This window comes from Eurosta solidaginis, chromosome 3 (genome assembly GCF_040869045.1).
Source record: "Eurosta solidaginis isolate ZX-2024a chromosome 3, ASM4086904v1, whole genome shotgun sequence".
Classification (NCBI taxonomy): domain Eukaryota; kingdom Metazoa; phylum Arthropoda; class Insecta; order Diptera; family Tephritidae; genus Eurosta; species Eurosta solidaginis.
The window spans coordinates 261,024,197-261,035,831 of NC_090321.1; positions in this window are offsets into that span (position 1 = coordinate 261,024,197).

The following is an 11,635-nucleotide window of genomic DNA, read 5'->3' on the forward strand; positions in this document are numbered from 1 at the left end:
CAAGTAAGGAAGGTTAAGTTCGCGTGTAACCGAACATTACATACTCAGTTGAGACCTATGGTGATAACATAAGGAAAAATAACCATGTAGGTAAATGAACCGATGCTAACCCTGGAATGTGTTTGTATGACATGTGTATCAAATGGAAGGTATTAAAGAATATTTTAAGAGGGAGTAGGCCATAGGTCTATGGGTGGACGCCATTTAGCGATATCGCCATAAAGGTGGATCAGGGTTGACTCTAAAATTTGTTTGTACGATATGGATATCAAATGAAAGGTGTTAATGAGTATTTTAAAAGGGAGTGATCCTTAGTTCCACAGGTGGACGCCGTTTCGAGATATAGCCATAAAGGTGGACCAGGGGTGACCCTATAATTTGTTTGTACGATATGGGTATCAAATGAAAGGGGTTAATGGGTACTTTAAAAGGGAGAGGGCCTTAGTTCTATAGGTGGACGCGTTTTCGAGATATCGCCAAAAAGGGGGACCAGGGGTGACTCTAGAATGCGTTTTTACAATATGGGTATCAAACGAAAGGTGCTAATGAGTATTTTAAAAGGGACGCCTTTTCGAGATACAGCCATAAAGGTGGACCAGGGGTGACTCTAGAATGTGTTTGTACGATATGGGTATCAAATGAAAGGTGTTAATGAGTATTTTAAAAGGGAATGGACCTTAGTTCTATAGGTGGACACCTTTTCGAGATACCGCCATAAAGGTGGACAAGGGGTGACTCTAGAATTTGTTTGTATGATACGGATATCAAATGAAAGGTACTAACGAGTATTTTAAAAGGGAGACGCCTTTTTGAGATATCGCCATAAACGTGGACCAGGGGTGACTCTATAATGTGTTTGTTCGATATGGGTATCAAACTAAAGGTATTAATGAGGGTTTTAAAAGGGAGTGGTGGTAGTTGTATATGTGAAGGCGTTTTCGAGATATCACAGTATTCCTGCCAAGAATCCAAGGCTTTTAATTTCGGCCTGCAGAACTTTTTCATTTTCTTCTACTTAATATGACAGTTGTCACACCCATTTTACAAAGTTTTTTTCTAAAGTTATATTTTGCGTCAATAGACCAATCCAATTACCATGTTTCATCCCTTTTTTCGTATTTGGTATATAATTATGGCTTTTTTTCATTTTTCGTAATTTTCGATATCGAAAAAGTGGGCGTGGTCATAATCGGATTTCGGCCATTTTTACACCAATACAATGTGAGTTCAGATAAGTAAGTGTATTGAGTTAAGTAAAGATATATCGATGTTTGCTCAATTTATCGTGTTAACGGCCGAGCGGAAGGACAGACGGTCGACTGTGTATAACAAATCGGCGTGGATTCAACCGGTTTCGCCATTTCGAATTAAATGAAAAAGGGCGGAGCCACGCCCATTTTGAAATTTTCTTTAATTTTTGTATTTTGTTACACCATATCATTACTGGATTTGAATGCTGACATAATTTACTTATATACTGTAAAGATATACACTTTTCTTTTAAAATTTGACTTTCAAAAAAAATTTTTTTTAAAGTGGGTCTATTCTGCGTCATAAGTTCAACTCACCTACCAAATTTCATCACTTTATCCATATTTGGTAATGAATTATCGCACTTTTTCGATTTATCGAAATTTTCGATATCGAAAAAGTGGGTGTGGTTATAGTCCGATATCTTTCATTTTTAATAGCGATCTGAGATGAGTGCCCAGGAACCTACATACCAAATTTCATCAAGATACCTCAAAATTTACTCAAGTTATCGTATTAACGGACGGACGGACATGGCTCAATCAAATTCTTTTTCGATACTGATGATTTTGATATATGGAAGTCTATATCTATCTCGATTCCTTTATACCTGTACAACCAACCGTTATCCAATCAAAGTTAATATACTCTGTGAGCTCTGCTCAACTGAGTATAACAACGGAAGAATAGGCAACTCGACAACTAGATTGCACGTTAATTCAAGTTGCATACTCATACAGATACATATTACGTATCATACATGTGTACTAAATACCCTGCAAAAGTCGTGCGATATATCTCTAAAGAGAGCGGTCTGCGATTGATCGCTTTTGTACACATTGGGGTATAATTGATCCCCTATAGTCCCTTTTGGGTATGTGTGGCATCAGTCAGTTTGAAATTTATATAGCCAATTGGAAAATGAATAAAATAAAAAAATGTGATTAAATAGCATTATTTAAGAAAAATACGGAGCTCTATACCGAACCTAAAATGCTAGGACCATATGTTCCATTATCGTAATATTTGTTTTGTTTTTATTATTTTACAACACTAATACGAAAAAAAAATTAGAATATTGTATTGGAGTTTAAAAAATTATAAAATCCGTAAAAAATTCCGTATGGGTAGAAAGATTACTGTAACGACAGCCTGTTGTAGTGAATGCAACATAAATTGATCAGAGCCCTAGGAAACACGTCAAACCAAAGCACCCCCTCCTCGAACATATAAAGCAACATCGAACAGTCAAACCAGTTACCATTGCCTAATACACAACCATGTCAAAGCCCACTTCGTGTGTGTGAATGTAAGTATGCATGGAAAGTATTTTCCCTTGTGAAAGCGCTCTGTGAAAATCGTATTCTAGGGATCAAAATAAGAAACATTGCCGATGGATCCATACCTCTAAAACGAATTCTGATGTCCCCCCCCCCCTTTTGGGTCGAACTTTTGGGTAGGGGCAACTTCAATTCTACCTGCTGTGTCTTGTGCTGGCTTAAAAAAAAACAACACAAGCAATTTTACGATCTGCAATTGTGTCACAGTGATACCTTCATTTTTTAAAACGGTTGAATAAAAAATCCACACAACTATGTTTACGACATGCAAATGCATCACAGTGATGCCTTGGTTTTAAAACGCTAATTTCTAATAATTTTTTTTAAATTTCTTTTCTATTACTAAGTAAAATTAATTTTTTCATTTACATATGTTCTGACTAAATAAATTTCTAAAGAGAAAAATAAACTCCAAAAAGAAAAAACATAGGCATTTCAAAGTGGGATTTGTAAAAATTTGCCCATACGACCCAAAGGGGGGACATCAGAATTCGTTTTAGAGGTATGGTTCCTTCGGCAAAGTTTCTTATTTTGATCCCTAGAATATGATTTTCATAGAGCAATGGGCGATTTTTTTGCCTCTCCACAAATCGACCCGGCCTACTGTGTAGGCATGTATGTATCTGTGAATAACGTTTAGTGGCAAGAATGTATGGGTAATTCCTTCGGGTGTTGAGTGAAAAACGGGCGAAAAACCTGCCGTTCCACTTTGGCTGCGCTTAATAGCCGAAATAAAATATAAATTAATGATCGAAGTGTCCAAGACCGAAAAGGGCGTCTTACTTACAACTAGAGCGTGAAAAAAAATATTAATAAAAAGTTTTTTTTAAAGTGCACTTGTGAAAATAGTCGTATTTTTTGTACTGCGAGTGACAGCAAGTTTACGGAACCGGCCACCGGTACACTCAAAACGGACCTGCAACAAGCTTTAAGGTAAGTGAAAAGTACAGTTTGTTTAAATAAAATAAGATATAAAAATGTTATAAAACCCAAAATTTATAAAAATCATAAAACTTAATAGAACCCAAAATTTCATAAAATCTAAAATTAAATTAAATCTAAAATTTACTTACACTTAAAATTTTAATAAAACCGAAAATTTAGTAAAATCTATAATGTGATAAAAGATAAAATTAAGTAAAAGCTAACATTAAATAAAATCAAAAAAAATTTATAAAATTCTAGATTTAATAAAAGCTCAAAATAAGTAAATCTTAAAATTAAACCTAAAATTTAATAGAACCTAAAATTAAATTAAATCGAAAATTTAATAAAAACCAAGAATTCAATAAGTCCAAAAATTTAATAAAATCAAAAACCTATAAAACCTAAATTTTATAGATCCTAAAAAATAAATTCTAAAATTTAATAAAATCTAAAATGTAATAAAATCCAAAATTAAATAAAACCTAAAATAAAAAAAAAAAACATTAAACAAATAAAACCTTAAATAAATCAAGCGTTATAAAAATACTACTATCTTATAAAATAAATTAAACCAAAATAAATTTAAAAAAAATATAATAGTATTGTTCATTTTCTAAATAAATTAAATTTATAACCGCTGTCAAACCATAAATTAAATAAATAAATTAATTAATTAAATAAATAAAAACATAAAAACATAAAATAATTAATGCGAATAAATTAGATACACATTTACGTAGCCACATATACATACTTACACATGCAAATACAAAAAAATAGAACTCTTAGTAAGGTTTTGTTCTATTTCTATTACAGGTCCCCACCCGGCGGGGTTATCCCTGGACCGCATCCGCCCAAGAAGTTTGATGTAAATTCAATTGCGTGAAAGGCGACGGGAAATCCGCATAGAGGAAAAACCTTAGATATTAAACAAAAAAAACCTAGCGCAATGTTATTTTGAGCAGTCGGATGGAAAAGCAACAACCAATAAGCCAAAGAAAGAAAAACACTAAGGTAGCGAAAAACCACAGCAACCACAGAGAGGACGGGAAGACTGACAGCGATTTGATATTAATAATTTTATTGTATTTTTATATATGTATATACTTTTTTGTATGCGCAAACGAATTAACTTTATTTTGTGAGGAGAATTTAGCCTGGGTGTAATTCCACGTTTAGGGTTTAGTTTAAATTTTTTTCACGAAATTTTTGGTTCACTTTTTTCTGTTGAATATTTCCAGAAATCTTGTTTTTTTAAACCATTTGTTTGGGAACTTATGCCCGATGAAGTTAATTTTTTTTGGTATAGCTTTCCCTAACTTGTGGGTAATTTTGAACGGAGATTTTTCTTTTGGGCTTCACCCACTACTAGCCTTTCAAAGCTCACAGGATTTATTGCTTTGGCTTATCACATTTAAAAAGAAAAAATAAAGGTTGTGGAACAACATAGAAAAAATAAATAGCTTTTCAGCCGCGACATACAGAAGTATACATATATATCTAAATCCATATAGTATATATGGGGTATTCCATCCCATTTCGACCAATTTTGAACCCGACCCCCTTAGAATTGGCTGAGAGTTTTTCTTCTTTTTCGAGCTTACGAAAGACGTTTTTCAGAAATTTTTCAAATTTTTTCATTCAACTCAAAAAAAGTTATGAATTTTTAAAAAAACATCGTTTTTGTTTTCAAAATGCTATAACTTTTTCAAAAATCAACCGTTTGGGATCTTTTTTTTTTAAATTTGTCTTTAAATGTACTTTTCGGAAAAACTTCAAAAAAAATTTTAAAGTTTTTTTTTTGTAATTTTTCAGTTTTTCGAGATTTTTCGAATTTCGCCCTTTGTTTTTCTCATAAAAAACTTCAATCAATTCTGCAATCATCCCCACTAATCACGGAGTGGGCCGAGAATTTTTTTTTTTTTTTATTTAATTGAAAAAAAAACTTTAAAATTTTTTTGGTCCCAAACGGAGGAGGATGATTGCAGAATTGATTGAAGTTTTTTATGAGAAAAAAAAGGGCGAAATTCGAAAATTTTCGAGAAATTGAAAAATTACAAAAAATTCGTAAGCTAGAAAAAGAAGAAAAACTCTCAGCCAATTCTAAGGGGGTCGGGTTCAAAATTGGTCGAAATGGGATGGAATACCCCATATATATATGTATATATTTCGTGAAAACACTTGTTTAAGCCGGAATACTCACTTCACTTGGCAAATATTTATAAAGTTTTTATCACAACCTACTTCACTACTGTAATCACTTACAATTCTATTTAATTGCATTTATTTTCTTTAACCCCGTATAAATTGGGCTCCGGCGTTTTAGCCCATGACCGCGTGACTAAAAGCGGAAACTCATCCGAAGTAGCTCCTCTCTGTAATACATCTCGTTAGGCATTAGAAGGCAGACCACGTCACTATCTGTCCTTATTAATCGTTAGGTAAATATGTAGGTATTTTATTGTAACTTTTCAGCACGGCTCTCCGAGATGCGGCGCCTTATCGAGGAATAAAGCGGTAAGTGCAAGACAATAATACACCACGTTTGCCTATTTAGTACACGCATTTTTTTTTGTGTGCTTATGTATATTCTTTTGCTTTTGTTTGCTATTTTTCCTGCAACTGCTTGGGAAAGGGAGAGGAATTAGGTTGGATTGGGAGAAGCCTACAGCAGCGGCCGTGGTTATAGAACCACTTAAATGAACGGGTGTTAGGCACTGCAAATCCTAGTAATTTTTCTATATTTTTTTATATTACACATATTTTTTGCGGTTATTTTTATATTTCTATATTGAAACTTAATATTAACGTAACAGTTTTTCTTTGAATTAAGGCACATTTTACAGATAGATTTTTTTTTGGTCACAATTGATGTAAAATTAGAAAATACCTTTGAGCTATTTTAATTATAGACTTGAATTTTGAGTTGAATTTTTTATTACACAGTTTTTTAGAGGTTTAGGCACTTAGACGTAAGAATCATAAATTTTTTTTTGGATTCTTTTATTCACTAACTGAAATACATATTCTGAAATACGTTTATAACGTTTAAGAAAAAAATCGATTGGATTATTTCTATTTTTCTATTTTCTTTGAGTTAATGGGTTGAAATACCACTATGAGTAGATAAGATTCCCTTTTTGTTTGGTGCGGGCGTTGCGCAGGTGCGGAAGAGGGGGCGTGGGTATGTCGACTGACGTGGACAAATGTGAGTGTAACTAGGGACTTCGTAAACAATTGACAGACGGACTACTGTCAGGCTTCGCTCGTGATAAGGAGTCATATCGAAGCCCAAGGCTACATTCTATATGTAGAAGAGGGAGGGCAGACTCCACCTGACCTGGACGGGCCTTCCCTTTCCTATCACCTTATCTATTTCTCACCCTATCTCTATTTTAACATACAGGCACGAATCCCTCTATTTTTGGTTACGGGTACTGTAGACGAGGGCGGTGGAAAAGACCCCCCGGACGGCGTGTCGAGCAGCAACCAAAGGGGTATAAAGGGGAAGTGTCGAACATTACAAAAAGGAACTGTCCGACATTACCCGTAGGGGTAACAAGAGGACCAGTCCGACACTACCCGTTCAGGCATAAACAGGTACAATTGGTCCCTCAATAGGACATGCTCAAACAAAAGGGACCAATCCAATCCATATAAAGAGATCAGAACTGACTATAGTCTCATACTCCTTTGCGACTTATTCCAGATTCATCCTAGAGTAGTTGCATTTTTTGTAGGATATGTATAAATAATTATTTTTTAAGCTGATTTTTGCTGCTGACTTACGTTCGTTCATATGGTTGTGGTTACGGCTTACAGCGTCTTGAAGTTGTTACAGGAAAGATTACGCGTATCTTATGATTGCCAGTGTCAAAATCAGAAGTATCAATAATTGCAACCATTCAAAAACTATTGCTTATGACTTGGTCTTATCGCAAAATGATAGGCGACTTATTATTTATGTTCATACATATGTATGTGCGATAAGAAAATCGAAGTGTTAACAACTGTTGCTTTTGTAGCTATTGCAAGATAAACATACATAAATATGTAGGTATGTATGCGCATATGAACGAATCTTTCATACTGTGTATGCCAAAAATGGCACACATACATATATACATAAGTACTCATCTATTATGCTGGCCGATAGAATAGTTTGTTGAACAACCATGTTATCGATGAGGTATATATGGGTAATCGATAACATGCAATTTGTGGGATATCCTGATAATATTGCAGTGGTAGTTGTGACCAATAAACTGGACCTGCTTCAAGCATTATGTAATGACGTCGTAGGAAGAATAAAGGAAAGGCTGACCAATACGGGACTGAAGTTGGCTATCCAAAGACAAAAGTGGTACGAGTATTAGAAAGCTCCAAACGTTCGGCAAACGAGTTAGTCTTATCAACTCAAAGGATTCTCTAAAATACTTAGGACTTACCTAGCACGTTGACTCCAAGTTAACTTTCAAAGAGCACTTCAGAGCGGTGGAAGAGAAAATTACCAAAGTTAATGGAGCACTTATGCGAATAATGCCTAACATTGGTGGTCCGAGCGAAGCTACCCATCAGCTATTGTGCACAGTAACCAACTCGATAATACTATACGCAGCACCACTGTGGTACGGATCTAAACAGACCCATCAAAAAGATATATTAGCAGCATACCGACTTACAGCTATAAGAATTTTCTGCAAATGCTTATCGGACGGTATCGTGGTCCTATCCCGGAAAGTCCAAGTGGACTTACTAGCAAGCGATATGGCCAATATTTATAACAGTAATATCGAGCGGCCATCTGAAGGCGCCAGGAAAAGAGCAAGGACACAAATAATAGCTAAGTGGCAAGAACGGTGGGAGGTCTCGAATAAAAGGCGTTGGACCTTCACGTTAGTTTGGGACGGGTTGGTGTCGAAATTCCGTATGTACAAAATTCTAAATTCAAAATTCTGCTTTTTAAAATTCTGCTTTTTTAAAATTCTGCTTTCTAAAATTCTGCTTTCAAAATTTTGTATTACAAAATCCTGTATTACAAAATTCTGTATTAAAATATAATGTTAACAATGTTAAAGAGGTCATGTAATTATTTTGAAAAAGTGCGCCATGCACAGTAATTCTGCTTAGAACACCTTTCTGCATAGGCGGCCTTCGGCAGCGCTTATAAAAAATAACCCTGGGCTACGCCATGCCAAGTCCGGGTGTATGGTATAACCGTGGCTACCGCCTTATGCGTAGGCGGCCTTCGGCCGAACTTTAGAAAAATAACCCTTAGCCGATCCGACACCGGCTACGCCATGCCATGATTCCGGAATTTTGACTTCTAGAGTTAAACATGCAGAATTTTAGAAAGCAGAACTTTAGAAAACAGAATTTTAAAAAGCGGATTTTTAAAAAAGCAGAATTTTTTTGCAATTTACAGAATTTTGTCACCCAGAATTTTTTAATACCGAATAATGACACGCTCCCATTTGGGACGTAGCTCATTGCATGAGCGGAAGCACGGCGAACTGAACTACTATCTCAGGCAGATACTGAGTGGGCATGGCGGTTTCAAAGAGAATTTATAGAAGCGTAGGGTAGAGGAAGATCCTCTTTGCTCAAGGTATACCGCGGAACTGCGTTCGGTCTGCTTCTACCTCCTCACGAGCGCATTTAAGATGGTCCTCCCCCTGACTCTTAAGCTGACATGGACTTCCAAGCATTGGGAAGTCTCAAAAGATTCCTGCTGCTACATCCCCCTTCCCTCATAGTTCGGCTCATAGAGCTCGCACCCTCGTCTTGATTTGACCTTAGCCGCACTGTTTTGACTTTCCTAGTCCAACTCTTCGCATCAAGCGCTATCCTTGAACTTACTCGCGCCCTCGCTCTCCTCTCCTAATCTTTGATCTCGTACGTTGAAAGTTTATGTCGTCGTTTTTTTCACGCAAATTTATAAAAACAAATGTTTGTATGTATGAGGTTATGTAATCAAATATGGCCACAGGGAATGGGTTCACATTTATAGGTTCACATTTAAGAATCATATCAAAATGAATGCTGCTCCACATTTCGAAAACCACAACGGCGCCACCAATTTTTCCCCTCTACTGCCACCGCCGCGTTTCGGTTTAAATCGTTCTAGGTTAATATCTGTGCTAAGCTGTTGGAGCTAAAGAGTACAAAGTATCTTACAAAGAACCAAAGGAGGTATGCTCTAAGCTGTAACCAAAGTAATAGTGCGATATTTTTGCTTCCAAAGACCAAAAATAACCCTTAAATACTTGGACGGAGTCAGAAGCCAGGTGGTTTTGTTTGTTTTTAAAAGAGGAATAAAAACTTAAAGAAAGCCGAAAGCAAATATAAAGCCACTTGGCTGTCGTTGTCTCCACCTCGTCTATCATTTCCTTCGTATTTATTTTTAAAGTCATGCTCTAATTTTTGAAAGTCCTCGTTTTGGTTTTCGTGATCGCCTCCGTTTTCTTGTCCGTCTTCACCATCGTCTTCGTCGACGACTCTGTTTTCCAATTCTTCTTCTGTTTCGTATCCGTATACATCTTGGTTTTCGTTTTCTTCTTCGTTTTCATTTCTGTTTTCTTTCGTCTTTGTTTCGGTCTTTCAATACATGTTTGTCCTTGTTTTCTTTTCAGTTTCCATTCCGGTCTGAGTTGTCTTTGCATTTTCTTTTTCATTGTCTTGGTTTGGCTATGATATTTGTTTTGATCTGGCCTTGGTCTTGATTTTGGTCTTGGCCTTGGTCTTGGTGTTGGTCTTGGTGTTTGTGTTGGACTTAGTCTTGGTATTGGTCTTGGTCTTGGTTTTGGTCTTGGTCTTGCTATTGGTGTTGGCCTTGGTTTTGTTGTACGCCTTGGTCTTGGGCTTGATCTTGGTATTGGCTTACTGGCTGTTGTATTCGTGCGTGGAAGTACTGAGAAATATCGAAAAAATGGTATTGTCTTGGGACACCCTAATATGCAAACATATACCTTTTAACACAGAAGCCTCCGAAATATATGTATGAAGATAGTCATCATGCCGTCAATGGGTCATTTAGTGGCAGCAACAGTAATTCCAGCAGCAATTAGAACGCTCATTAGAGAAACGCAATTGTGGTTGTACAATAAATCACCATCAATAACAACAACAGCAACAGCAGAGAAAACACCAACACCAAAAAAAGAGCACAGCTACTATCAATTGAATAAAATTGTATCCACAATAACAAAAAAAATAAAAACAAGAGCAGAAAATTACAAATTCATAGCAAGTTGTCAGTTGATTATAAGTCACAGTCGTAAACAGTAGCAACATTCGTGCAACAATAATAAAAACAACAACAACAACATTATATTGCTATATTTGCTATTACTACGTCTGTGACTCTTGCAATGGACTGACGATAGCGACGCGCTGGCAAAGTGATTAAGTGCGATTTGTGCTTCAACAATGTTGTTCTTGCTCCTACTGCTGCATTGGCAGTTCTTGTTGCAACATAAAAAGGCGTTTACAGCTTTGTAGCACTTTGATTTAAGCGCTTGTAATAGTTGACTATTTTATGCGAATTCATTTATTGAAGGAAGGAATATGCCCGCACGCTGGCACACAAACACACACCATTACACTCGAGCACCTTTGCCTGCGCCAGCCACATTCAAGCCAAATAATATTTACATAAACTGTATTTATTTACATATCCATATATATTTTTTATGTTGGCATCCTGTCACAAGCAGCTGCGTCGCACTAAATAGAACTAAGCAACAACAACTAGCATGTTGCTTCAACGCTCTGCAATATTCAGAGGTTATGCTTGCAACGTCGCTTGCAACATGCACTTATATCAACTCACAACGCTTGCAGCATTCTTGTTAGTTTTAATTTTTGTCGTGGTTGTTGTTTTTATTGCTGCTCTCTTAATAACTTTAGTTTAAGTCGTTAGTTAGTGCTTGTTAATTTCGCATTTTCGAAAGTCTATGAAACAGCATTTGATAGTCGCCACTGGCAGCATGCTCCTGCAACTTTTTCTCTGTTTGACACTCGCTTATTGCCTTTGGTTTATTCTCGCAGATTGAAAGTCAGTAGGCATATTATGCCACGTTAGAGCTGTGAACAATTTGCACTTGTTTTTGTTGTGC